The 13,141-nt window shown below is 55.4% G+C and overlaps 1 protein-coding gene across 2 annotated transcripts in view; it reads right to left on the reverse strand.

Moving 5' to 3' along the window:
* Positions 1-13,141, reverse strand: part of LINGO1 (leucine rich repeat and Ig domain containing 1) — a 223,407-nt gene that overhangs the window by 187,581 nt on the left and 22,685 nt on the right. Inside the window, exon 1 of one of the 2 annotated variants that reach the window (XM_081290070.1) lies at positions 2,148-2,426. The exons of the other annotated variant lie outside the window; for it this stretch is intronic. The gene's annotated coding sequence lies outside the window, so the exon portion shown is untranslated. Of the gene's footprint in view, positions 1-2,147; positions 2,427-13,141 lie in introns of those variants that run through there. 2 annotated transcript variants of the gene reach the window in all.

Genomic DNA, 13,141 nt, shown 5'->3' on the forward strand with positions numbered 1-13,141 from the left:
ATACCACCAGACCCCAGAGACCCAAGTAGATCCTAGTTGGTCCAGCCACCACACCACTCTAGGCAGCATGCAGGATGAGATCAAGGCTTCCTACCCCGCAGGCTCATATCCTGAATGCCAGGGAAAAGGGCAGGTAGACTCTATGCCCAAGGAAGCCCAATCTGGAAAGGTTGGGGAGCAATCAGCAGTCAGAAGAGGTTTCCTAGAGAAGAAAGATCTTGCACTGGAAGCCAGGAGGATTTGCTAGGGAGGAACACCTGGGGGAGGGTGGTTGCCTCTGGCCCTTTCTTGAGCCTCACATTTCTGGGGACAAAAGGTTTGCTCCCTTCCAGGGCCACCATCCTGGATCACACCTCCCTGCCCTATCTTCTACTGTACTGGCTGAGCTGGCACTTAAGGGATGGGAGCAGGGGCTTGGAACAGCCAAGGTAGGACCCTAAGGTGAACAGTTGGAGACTCAAAGGGGGAGAGGTACACAGTGTGCCAGCACACAGAGTAAGGCAGCCAAAGACATGGCTATAAACAGGGTTAAGGATACCAGGCTGGTGGGCCTGGGGACAACCCCATGGGGCTCCCGGGCATTGAAGTCTGATGGGGCACATCTTGCTGGTAGTTCCCTTTTCCAGCGCCCATCCCGCAGCACAGAAGGTGCGGGGACACACGCACATACACACAACCGCAGGTTTACCCTCTCCTCCACCTCTTGAGCCCTCAGAACTGGGGGTTGTTGGCGTCCGGAGAGGCTCCAGCGCAGAGCCTCGGGACTGGGGTTGGGGTAGAGGTGTCCAGGACAGCCGGCGGCTGCCCTGACAAGGAAGCAAAGGCGCACCCCTCGGTCCACCAGGCGGCCCAGCCTGCGCCTTCACCCTACTTCCCTCTGGCATTCTCCCCTTTGAAAAGAAAGGCCATAATTCCACCATTAATGCGCCTCCATCTCCACCCTCTCCCGTCCCGCCGTGCCCGGGGGCCTCCACAAAGTTGCTTCAAGTCTCGGGGATTCTGGCGGCAGGTGAGGGTTAGGCGGGGCCGAGCTGCTAACAGGAGCGCTGTCACCGCGAGGGGTGCGGAGCGCGCACCTCCCCCCTCCAGCTCCGCGCGTGCACGCCTTCACGGACGCGCACTCAACACCCCACCCCCACCGCTGCCCCCGAGGTTCCCGCCCAATCAGAGGCCGCGCACGCGGCGCTGCCGGCGGGCAGGCACCCCGACTACCCCGCCTGCGCCCCTGCGGCCCCAGCCCCGCCGCAGCGTCCCGACCTGGCCACACTCACCGTCCCGGGAGCGCCGTCCGCGCTCGGCTCCGCTCTGGGCCCGCATCCCCCAGCTCGGTTCTGCTCGGGTCCCTGCTCCGACTCGGGTTCCCGCTCCGCTGGGCTCGGCTTGGAGATGGTGGTGGCAGCAGCAAGGAGCGAAGCAGGAAGGGCGTGTGTGTGTGCGTATGTGTGTGTGAGAGAGAGCGAGCGCGCGGCGTGTGCGCGGGAGGGTCCCGCGCTCCCCTGCGCGCCCGGCTCCTGCCTCCTGCTCTCCACGCTGCGATGCCAGCAGAATCCCTAACGCGCGCTCACACTCGCTGGCCGCTCACACTCGCGCACACACGCGCACACCCGGGCGCGCACACACCCCCGCCGCCGCACTCTCGCCCTCCTGGGGCGCTCACAAAGGCCCCCCACTACCCCGGCCGGTCGGAGCTCCAGGCGCGCGGCCCTGCATCCTCTCCTGGACCAGTTCCTCCTCAGGTCCCCCGTGGCTCCAAGAGGGGACCCCGCGGGCGTCCCCGCTCCTCGCTCCAAGCCCGAACCCCGGCCACGGAGCCGGACACCGGCTTCCGGCGCTCGCGCCCAGAGGTTCCCGCTCCCTCCTCCTCTACCTCCTCCCAGCGCCGCCGCCCGCAGCCGCGCGCTCTCCTTTCTTTCCCCCTTTTCTGTCACTGCCTCTCCTGTGTCGGCTCTCCTTTCTCCCACCTGACCCCAACCCCTTCCTCGGTCTCTCCCGCTGCCTCTCCGTCTGTCTCGCCACCGCCCTCTCCCGCTCCCCTCCTCCCCAAGCCCTGCGCTGCCTCTCACATTCCCCGCATTAACACCCGGTGCCACCCTCGACTCGCGGGGGCCCGGGGGTTCGAGCGCGCAGTGGGCGGCGAGGGGACCCACCGCGCCCCAGCCCCGCCGCCCCCTCCGCTCTCCTCTGGCTCCGCGGCTCCTCGCTCGGGCCTGGCGGGTGGCGATGTCCCGCACTAGCCTCGGCTGCTGCTGACAGCTCTCATCTCGCCGGGGCTTAAAGGCATAGCGCACCCGGCTGGACCTGCCCCACCCGGGGGCGCCAGGGAGGACAGCCCCGCCGCGCGGGAACTGGCCGGGGCGGTGGCGCAGCCGGAGCCGTGCGGGCGGCGCCTTGTCCGCCGCGATTGAGCCCGGCCCTCCGGGGCTGGAGGTGAGTCAAGGAGAAGGACAGTCGAGAGCTGCCCAGACCAAGCCATCCAGGGGGCGCTCAGCGCTTGTTGGCAGCCACACCGGGAGGCAGGCTGGAGTGTGGGGCAGTGTATGCTGGGCATCCAGGACTATGAGGCTAAGAGGGGGATCGAAGAAATAGCTGTCACCCGGGAATCTGAACCCCAGGTGAAAACACCTTTCTTGCTGGGAGGAGAGGGCTTACAGGGTGACCTCTGCCTCCTACTGTGGGACCTTGCGCCAATGCCCACACGTCTCTGCACCTCAGTTTACCCTTCTTTGGAAGAACATTGATTTGCGTCATCTCTGGGGCCATGCCCAACTCTGATATAGAATTAACTGTTCTGGAGATGGAGAGTCTGCCTTGAGGCTCTGGAATCCCAAGGCAGACCCTCAACGCCCAGAGTTCCAACTCCTCCTTGCCTGTGAAAGCGGGGCCACCATCCACCCTCCTCAGGCCTGGTCTGCACCCTTCCTTCTTCTATGACCTTTCTTTTCCCATCTCATCAGGAGAACCAGGGAATGAGGCAAAGTTGAGCAGAATAAGGACCAACTGAGTACAGCAGTCTACTTGCAGAGCTCCTCCAAGTCCCAGATCTCCCTGTACCATCAGGACACTCTGGAGAGGAAAGTGCAGCCCTAGGATCCTGGTCAGCCTGATCCTGGACACACCTGGCAAGTGAGCATTTCATGTTCATGGCCGTATTCCCACCCTGGACTTCTTGTACCCCAACACCCACATAGGGATGCATTTTTCCCATTTGTTTTCTAAGCATCTGTTGTGTACCACATCCTGTGTGAGATCGTGGGGACACACAGGTGATTTAGATACATTCCTGCCATCAGAAAATGAGAAAAGCAGGAGGTATGAGAGCTGTTGGGAGTAATCCAGGAAAGCTTCCTGGAGGAGGTGGCATTAAAGGATAAATAGAAAGGAAGAGAATGGACACCCCATGTGAGTGAAGAGCATATGCAAAGACCTGGAAGGGGGAGATAGGGAATGATGGGTGTAGTTTGGAGACAACTTGAATTGAGTTTCATCATAGATCCAGGACAGCAGCAGGCTGTCACTTAGCAACTCTCAGGAGATGTCCCCATCCTCATCTTTCAACCAACACAGATGCTCAAGGCTAAAGCCTCCAGACCCAGCAGATTTTGCAGGGTGCCTCCCCCTCTCCTCCTCTCCTCAGCCCAGTCCCGATCTGGATTCCCACATCTGCAACCAGATGCAGCACAGCCTCCCCCTGCTGACCGGAGCTGGAAGTGGGAGAAGTGTGTGTGTGGCAGGGAAGCAAGTCCAGGAAGGGCCAGGCTCCCACACACCCCCATCACAAAGCTGCCCCGCAAAGACCCTAGACTTTGGTGTCAGGCAGACTCAGTGCAGCTCCAACTTCAGTCTTCTCTGTAGAATGGGAATAAAAATACTTGGCCAGCAAGGTGAGAAGTGAAGAATTCCTGAGAAGAAGGAATTATTCATTCCTGAGCAGAGGAGTGGCTCCAGACCCCATAGACATTCGACAAAAGCCCTTTTCCTTCCCTATACCTACGCGTGGCTTTGTGGCCCCCCTCCCCTGAAGTCCCCTACTGTATCCCCTTTCCCTCCTTCCCAGCCATTTTCCTTCGGCTTTCCTCCCAGACTTCCTGGGGCCCTCGGGGGAGATGAGCTCATGGCTGTTGCCTGGACTGGCTCAACACACCTCCTGAAGAGTCTTCCAGGGCTTCCAGGTGGGCCCCAGGGAGGCCAAACAGAGACAAACAGCCTTCCCCAGAGTCCCAAGCAGAGCAGCAGTTCCCCTCTGCCTCCCAACCACTTTTCCCCATCACTTCTCTTGCTTGTCCTGAGAGCCACACAGCCTGTGTCAAAGCTTGAGAATTACTGCCCTTGCCCCCAGCTTTTTTTTTAATATTTATTTTTTAGTTGTAGTTGGACGCAATACCTTATTTATTTGTTTTTATGTGGTGCTGAGGATCAAACCCAGGGCCTTGCATGTGCTAGGCGAGTGCTCATTACTGAGCCACAACCCCAGCCCCCCCCCAGCTCTTTTTTGTGTGTGTGTGCAATCTCAAAGAGCTAATTCACCTTCTCTGAGCCTCAACTTCCTCCCTAAGTATGGGGGCAGCTAGTGTGCCCCCAAGTGATGATGAACTTAAGTCCAGTTTATTTTTTCTTCCTCAACAAGTCCAAGCGTAGGCCCTTCATCCAGGAGTTCTGCACAAGGGGCAAGTACTGAGAGGCTCTCTGTGACTCCCTTATGCTAGTGGCCAGGGGCTGTTGCCACCTCTACCTCCCAGGACCCACTCTCCATGGTCGCAGCAGCAGCAGCTGAGGGCTAGAGGCCAGGCCAGTGTGGGCAGCCCCTGGCTCCCGCCCCAGAGGCCGAAGGCTGGCTGTTCCCCACCACGGGGCTGGTACCCGTAGCAGTGAACCTGCAGATGTCTTCCTGGGACCCCTCTGCTCTTCCCAGCTGTCTCCATAGGTCAGCAAGGAAAAACTTAGCAGCATCCCAAACCCAGTCATCAGGCCAGGGCCAGCCTGGGCTAAGGGAGCAGCCTACATGGAATCCTAGGAGGCATTTCCCATCCTCTTTCTCCATAACCCCTGTTTCTTGAACCAGATTGAAAAATACATCAGCAGCATCCAGACAAATGTCCCACCCAACCAGACTGTCTCCCTACTACCTCTAAACACATCTGCTCTCCCCACATCCAGGTCTACCACCTCTTAACTCCTTCCTTCCCCAGCAACCTTCCTCCACCACCCCTTCCCACGCCAGTCTCCCTCTCCTCTCTACTCATGGCATACTATGTACTGGGAGCTGTTCCCTCCCTAATGCATCCACACACTACATCTGCTGTTATTCCCATTTCAGAGAAGAAAAAAGCAAGGGTTAGTTTGGGTTTCCAAGATTTGAAGTGAGATCCTGTGTTCTCCATTCTTTCCGTGAACATGTATTGAGGACCGACTCCATGCCAGGCACTGTGCCAGGGGTGGGGTAGGCACAGCAGAGACCTTGAGCTGAGACCTCAGACCAATCATGCAAAGAAATGTAAGATTATGACTGGGACAAGCACTGCAAAGAGATCTGTGGGGCCTGGCCTGGTGTGGGGAGTCAGGAGAGACCTCCTGCTGCAGGGTATCACATGTGATCTCGCTTCAAAAGGTCAGTTAGACTAACTCAGAGGAGTGGGGCTACAGAGAGAGCGAATAACACCTGCAAAGGTCCTGTGGTGAGAAGAAGGAAAAAGAGTCCATACAACCAGAGAACAAGGAGAGGGAGATGGAGAGGGGGCTGCAGGGAACATTGGGCCTGGACCACACATCTGTTGGGCCCTCCAGAAAGTTATATTTTAAACCTGGAGGCTCTAGCCAGGCACGGTGGCATACTCCTGTAATCCCAACAACTTGGGAGGCTGAGGCAGGAGGATCATGGGTTCAAAGCCAGCCTCAGCAACTTAGCAAAGCACTTAGCAACTCAGTGAGATCCTCCTGTCTGTAAATAAAAATATAACAAATGGGCTGGGATGTGGCTCAGTAGTTAAGTGCTCCTGGGTTCATTTCCCGGTACCAAAAAAAGAAAAGAAAAAAAAAACTGGAGGCTCTAGGTTGACACTGGAGTTCAAAGCGGGGTACAGTGCCACTTCTCCTTCAACTATTTCCTAGCCCACCATTCAGATGTGGCACCTAGGGACCCCTTCTGATGCCCAGGTCCTGGACAAGGCAAGGTGTACTGGGGACTGAGGCTGTGGCCAAGGTGGCAGCAGTATGGGGAGCAGAAGACTTTGGCTCAAATGAATGACTCAAGGCATCGCCTGGCCCCCCCCATCCTCCATAACTCTAAATTTGGACTAATCATCTGCCATATCTCGTCAATTCTGGGGCATATTCTGGGTCAATTCTGGGGAATGGGGAAGATACAAGGGTCCAAATGACCCCACCAGAGCAGGATTCCGGAGCCGGGGGCCCTGCAGTGGTGCAGAGGGGCTGCCAGGGGCTTGCGGATGCCTTGTGTCTTCCTGCACCTTCTCCATCCCAAGCTCACCTTCCCAGCCCTCCCAATGGGGCACTCCACTTCTTCCTTTTGCTTCCTCTCCCCAGTCGGAACCTCCCCTGCACCCCCACCTGCTCCTGCCCCACCAGCTGGGCAACTGCATGGGAGCCAGGAAGTCCCTGTTGGCCTACAAGAGCTGGGTTGGGTCCTTGAGCCGTTCGTTTTGTCATCTGTGAAGATATGTCATTCTCTACTCCTGCTGTCTCCCTGGACAGGAGAGAGGGTGAAGCAGGCTCTGGACTTCCTGTCGCAGCCCCCATCTGCTGTATGGGGAGGACGGCTCACTATCGAGCATCCTCCCGGGATCCCAAAGTCTGCCCCAGAGAGCAGCAGACGCACCAGCTGACCTGACCAGACCTGGCCTGAAACCTCAGCCAGCTGCACTGCCCGCCTCACCCTCAAGGGCCAGTGGGTAGACGGACCTACAGACCCCAAGGAAAGAGGGCAAACTGAGGCTCCAGAGAGCAGGAACTGGCCAGGGTCACCACACCAAGCCAGCCTGCCTCATTCCATCCCAGACCACCTGGGGACAGTCCAGGGGGTGGCCCTGTGGAGTGTCATCTCCCGTCCCCCAATGTCCTGTGCAGATCTGTGTCCCAGCTGTGCTGCACTCTCCCATCCACCTGGTGCTGGACTGGCTCCAGGTCTGCCTGGTCTGGCATGGCCCTTCCTGAGGAGACTGAGTGGCTCTTCAGGAGCTAGCTGAGGTCAGCAAGGGGCCCCTGAGCTCATGGAGCAGGAGCCAGGACAGCTTGCTGGAAGGGCCAGGTCAATCCGTGGCTGTCCCAGCAGCTTTTTCTGTACTAATCACACCCACCTGCAGTATGCAGAAGTAAGTGCTCTGCTGCCTATGAGTCTATCACAGGGGCCCTGCTCCCTGCCACCCCGGCAAGGAGAAGCCAGGGGGTCTCCCCATTCACAGAGACTGAGACACAGATTGGCCAATATGGAAAATGGGGACCTATAGTCCAGCACAGCCACAAGTTTCACACTGGGCATAGGATCCCAAAGTCACAGGGCGCTGGAGGCAGGCAGGGTCACAGAACTGAGAGTTGGGATCCCATGGAGCCTGGCCCTGAGGAGAGGAGAGGAGTGGCCTGACCACGGGGTGCTGTGTGAACTCCAGAATGCAAAAGAGGTTGGGAGCTGAGCTCAGTGGGAAAGCACCCAGCCCCAGCACTGCAAAGCAGGGAAAAAAAGGGACAAAGAAATAAAGAAAGGGAGTGAGCAAGAAAGGAAGGAAGGGAAGAAAGAACCAGCACTGCTGAGGAAAGAGCAGAAGAACAAGAAGGGTTTAGGCTGGGGTGCCGTAGGGCAGGGGATGGAGGTCAAGTCAGCAGGGTCCTTGAATGACCGGGAGGATGAATGGACTCAGGGGAGACGTGGTCAGATCTGAATTGTAGGCACTGCCTGTGACTCTCAGAGGAAGGGGAGAGGTGGGGAGGGGGCTGTTGGGGTGGTGTAGCGAGAGAAGGGGGCATGGAGGGGTCTCAGGCAGAAATCTGTAAGAGAGAAGGGGTAGAACTTGGCACGTGGAGTGGGGCCGGAAACCCCCAAGACTTTTTCAGAACATAACTGCTGTTGCCCTGCGCCAACTCCCACCAGGCTTCACAGCCTCGTTCCAGGGACCCGTCACGCCAGGTGTGGCGGGGGGGACACCATGAAGCACAACCTGGATGACCCCTCAGGCTGAAGCACTCATCTCCAGCTTCTGGGAGAGTCGGGGCCCAGGCACAAGTGAGTCCCCTCCCCTGACCAGCCTCCTCGTCCAGGGTCCTGTCAGCTAGGCAGGGATGGAGGCCTGACCCTCTTGCCCAACACAGGCCAATCCTGCAAGGACAGTGACTGCACTTCAGCCCGACTTCACATCTGCCCCATGCCGCTTCCCTCACCCCCACCACGGGTGTTGGTCCCAATAAACCTCCTGCATGCTAATCTCCCTCAAAGAGTCTGTCTAGGGAGCCTGCCTGCCACCCACTTATTCCCCATAAGGGAGATGAGACTCAAAGGTGTTAAGTGGCTCACTCACTTGCTACGTGGCAAGTGAGGGCCTGGCTGGGGAAGGAGACCAGGGCCCCTGGCTGTCTGAAGGAGGTCAGTTACTACAGAAGAGGAGCCCAGAGCACAGGCCAGCACTGGAAACAGCAAGGGACTTCTTCCATCTGCCCCTCTCTTCCCACTGCACAGATGGAAAAACTGAGGTCCCTCTGACAAGACTTGCCCAGGCTCATGATGTCTGTTATTATTGACTGTAGGAATATTCTAGAGTTCTGCCTCCTATGTCAGTGCAAGAGCTTTCTTTGGACCAGGCTTCTCTTCCTGGAGGTTCCCCTTCCAGAGCCCAGCATTCAGTCTCAGGATCAGGTTCTTGGCTGGGTTTACGCTTACCCAATTTCTCAAGGCTGGAGTGAGGTGTCTGCAATCCCCTCCCAGCACCCCCACCCCATCGACCCCTGCGGCAACCTGAGCTGCCCATCCCTGGCACGAGGCTGGGATGCACTGGGCCTAGAAGGCAGGCAGACATCTTACGGCACAGCAGAGCAAACAGACGGGAAGGAAATCAATTTGAGTGTTTGATTAATTTTAATTTTTAATTTGTAGTGAGAGTAACGCACCCCATTTGACACTGCATGCTCACTGCAAGTGGCTGGCATTCCCCATTGCTGCCACCACTGCAGCCAGGGGTGCCCAGCAGCTCCCTGTCCTTCTATCCCATGAGCCAGTCCCCGCACATGGCACGACCTTCTCCAACATTGCCCTCCTTGCAAAGGGTCCCCCATCAGAGCCCTCCACCTCTTCTGCCCAGGAGCACATAACTATAAAGTCCCCTCTGTGTGAAACGGAGGGGAGGAGCCCAATCAGACAGTGTCTACTCCAAAGTCAGTTGCACTAATGGACTCCCAGACATGGTTACGGGCCAATTTGAAGGGCAAGAGAGATCCTGAGTGCACTCAGCTCACAGGTGCTAAATGATTCCCCAAGCCATCTACCTTCAAAGGCAATCCCATACAAACTGGAACAGTCCCAACTCTTGGGTCCTACAGCCTCAAGACTTGGGGCTCCATCAACCCTTTATTTGGAATTTGGCCATGTGCCAACCAGGGATGCCTGGCCTGGGCTGGGAGAGGCTAATTCTACCCTACTCGGAGGCTCCTGGCCCTTTTCTCTCTCCCACCAGGCCCCAGGCTTTGAGAGCAAGATCTTATGAGATTGAGGATGGGGGCCCTGGAGTGAGGCCAACCTGGTGGGAATCCTGGCTCTACCACTTATTGCCCTTATGACCTTGGACAAGTCACAATTTTTACTGAGCATGGTTTTTAATGAAGTTTCCAACTGAGCTTTTTTCTTGTTACCTTCCAGGACTTATCTTTTCTTGACATTTTTAGGACACAAAGCTCACCATGCCTCTTCCAGGAAGCCTTTCCTGATGAGACCCTCTTTTCTCTCTACTGCTACACAAATCCTCCATGACCCCCTTTGGCCCTCAGTGGTCTGACTATGCACTGCACATTCTGCATGGGATGTGCTAGAGAGAACACAACATTTGAAGCACACGTCCCTGGATCAAGTCCCAGCTCAGCTCCATGCTGGCTGAATAGGCCCATCTCTTGAGCATGAATCCAATAAAACCAAAATCAAACTCATTATCCCAGCTGAAACCTACTCTGGTTTTTTATCACCTCAGCAGACAACACCCACAACCTACCAGCTCCTCAAGCCTGAGAGCTAGGAGCATCCAAGACTCCTCCCTCTGCCTCACTGCCCACATCCTGTCTCTCCAGACCCTCCATCTCTACCCTCTGCTGCTTACCATCTGATGGGGCAGGCAGAGGAGGGAAGAGAGTGGACTCCAGTGTACCACAGGTCTGGGAGAGTGCTCAGGGAGCAGCCGGTCCTACCCTTCTACTCTGCAGATGACAGTGAAAACCAAGATTGCCCTGGGTCCCATGGTGAGTTGCCCTAGCAGAGCTGGATGGAGAAGCCAGGTCTCCTCTGGGGCCCAGCGGGTATCTTGGTCAAGGCCAGGCCCTGTGAAAGTGGCAAGAAGGGAACCCAGGTTCCCTGAAGCTCTGACCCACTCCTCTCCATGCCCCTGACCCAGAGAGGTCGTACATGAGGAGTGAGGGGCCAGGCTGTGTCAAGTCCTGGGCAAAAGGAATATTCCACTAGTGAGAGTCGAGAAGAACAAGACATCGTGGTGACTCCACGGACGACCTGGCCTCTGTAAGTCTCACTTGGATAGGGCTACAGGAGCAAGCAGGAAGGGGCCTTGGCCATCCAGGGTTGGAGCCAATGGCCATTCTCTATATACCCCCACCCAACCCTCATAGTGCCTGAAATTGCATAATTGCAACAGACTCAAATGCAATAATACATTTGATGCAAATTATTGCACTCCCTGACCGTGGGAAAAGCCAGGGGAAAGTGGGGGCGAGGATGAAAAGGAACCATCCTGGCAAGAGAACCAGGACTCCCCCAGTGCTGGACACCTTGCTAAGTGCTTCACAAGTTTGAGCTCAATTTTTCCACCCTGTGGCTCCAAGGTCCCTTCATATGGCCTGGCATCACCCACCCAACCCCTCTGGGTCTGTAAAATAAAATTGGTAATAATAACCACTTCTAGAGCCGTCGGGTAATTAAATAAGAAAAGGTGTGTAAAGTGCTTCCTACATTATACAGAAACAAAGTAGATGCTAATTAAATGCTAATTATAAATGAAATAACTCAAGTGATAAGGCCCAGGAACCACTCAGTTTATGCTTATCAAATCCAAGCTCTGAATAAAGTCAATGTTTCCTTCTTGCTCCTGGAATGGGGCTGAGCTGGGGGTGGTGATGAATGTCTGGGAGGGCCAGGGACAAAGGACTTGTGTAGAAATTCAGAGCATGATGCAGAGAGGAGAGGTGAGGCCGTGGAAATGAGCCCCCCGAGACCAGGTCCTGCTCTTGGTCAAAAGCTTCTCTCAAAGGTTTATGACTATGGGGCTGGAGGGACAGCCCCAGAGTCCTCATGTCCTCTAGATTGGATCAAGTCTGGAAATCAAGGAGGAGAAAGAGGCTTCCCCACCGTGAGAGAGAGGAAAGTGGTGAGACCCCAACTGAGACAGAGAAAGCAGCCCCCTGACCCACTGCCTCAGGTGCCCGCAGCCTGCTTTGGCCTCCGTCTTCTCTTTTCAACTCTCTGACTGATCATGTCAAGGGTATAGTCATGCCCCTCACCAATGAGACTCCAAGAAGCTAATCATGAATTGTCCAAGGTCATTGCCTGTAAGCCTCAGAGCCAAGCTTTGAACTTGGATCTTTCTGGATCTAAAGACTATGTTAGGAACCACTATGTAAAAGAAGGAAGAAAGAGGAAGCTGGTGTCAGGTCAAGCTTCTCCTCAAGGTCCCAGAGCCCCTGGCCCAGGGCAGTGGGGCCTGCCAGTGCCCAGGCCAACTTGCCTCAGACACCTGTGCTGATGCTCCAGGGGTTTACAAGCCCAGGAAACATCTGCTTCTTCCCAGCCTTTTCCCTTAGAGCAAGACCAGGAATTCCATGAAAAGAACTTGGCCATGCATCAGAGCTTCATCAGGAATGTTGAGAATTAAAAAATAATAATAACATTATACCATTCTAAATGCTCTACATATGTTTATTTGACATTCCCATTATGCAGATGAAGAAACTGATGCATAGAGTGGTTAAATAATGCATCCAGGGTTGTACATCAAGAAAGTGGCAGAGTCCAGAATCAATTTCATGCAGAGAAGCTGCAGAGGTCATGACTGTAACCACTTACCATCCTGCCTATCAAATCATCCTGCCCCTAAGGCCAGAGCCATTCAAGATGGTATTGAAGGTAGGACTCAACTTATAGCGCTCCTATTTGCACATACTTTTTAGAGTGCAGAAAGAGAGATGTCTGTGCCTTAATAAACTCCACACAGACAGGCAAGATGGGCTGCCCCTATATTTGCCTCTGTTCCGAGAGACACAAACCCAGGCATTCAGGCCATAATAGAAACCTGAAGCCACTGACCTAAATAACTTGGGCAAGTCATGTTCCTCCAAGGACCAGGCCCTAGCTGCCATCCATAAGACCATTTCTCCAGATGAGCCAAATTGTAAAAAGTTAACTCCTCCTGGGAGTCTAGGACACTCTCCAGAGTCCTGTAACACCTCCCCTGGTGTGGCAGGGCGTCCGAAGACCACAAAGCCCACCTAGTTCTCCAGACATATTTCTTAAAACCAGTCAGATAAATCAACATTTTGGACATGTGCTGTTACCCTAAACACACATGGGCAGCTTATTTCTTCAGTTACCCCACCCCACCAAAGAGAGTCCTCTATGAAGGCTGCACATGGTGGTGCACACCTATAATCCCAGCGGCTCCGGAGGCTGAGACAGGAGGATCGTGTTTTCAAAGCCAGCCTCAGCAATGGTGAGGTGCTAAGCAACTCATCAAAACCCTGTCTCTAAATAAAATACAGAAATTGGCTTGGGATATGACTCAGTAGTCAAGTGCCCCTGAAATCCCCGGTACCAAAAAAAAAAAAAAAAAAAGAGTCCTCTATGAAGGTCCTGAGTGAGGAGTGTGCCCCTCTCCGCTGCCCTGTGGGTGATTCCACTCCCACCAAAGCTTTCTTGCAAAGGATGTGCCTCCAG

Source organism: Spermophilus citellus, assembly GCF_964194105.1.
Source record: "Spermophilus citellus genome assembly, chromosome: 4".
In the NCBI taxonomy this organism is placed as follows: Eukaryota; Metazoa; Chordata; class Mammalia; order Rodentia; family Sciuridae; genus Spermophilus; species Spermophilus citellus.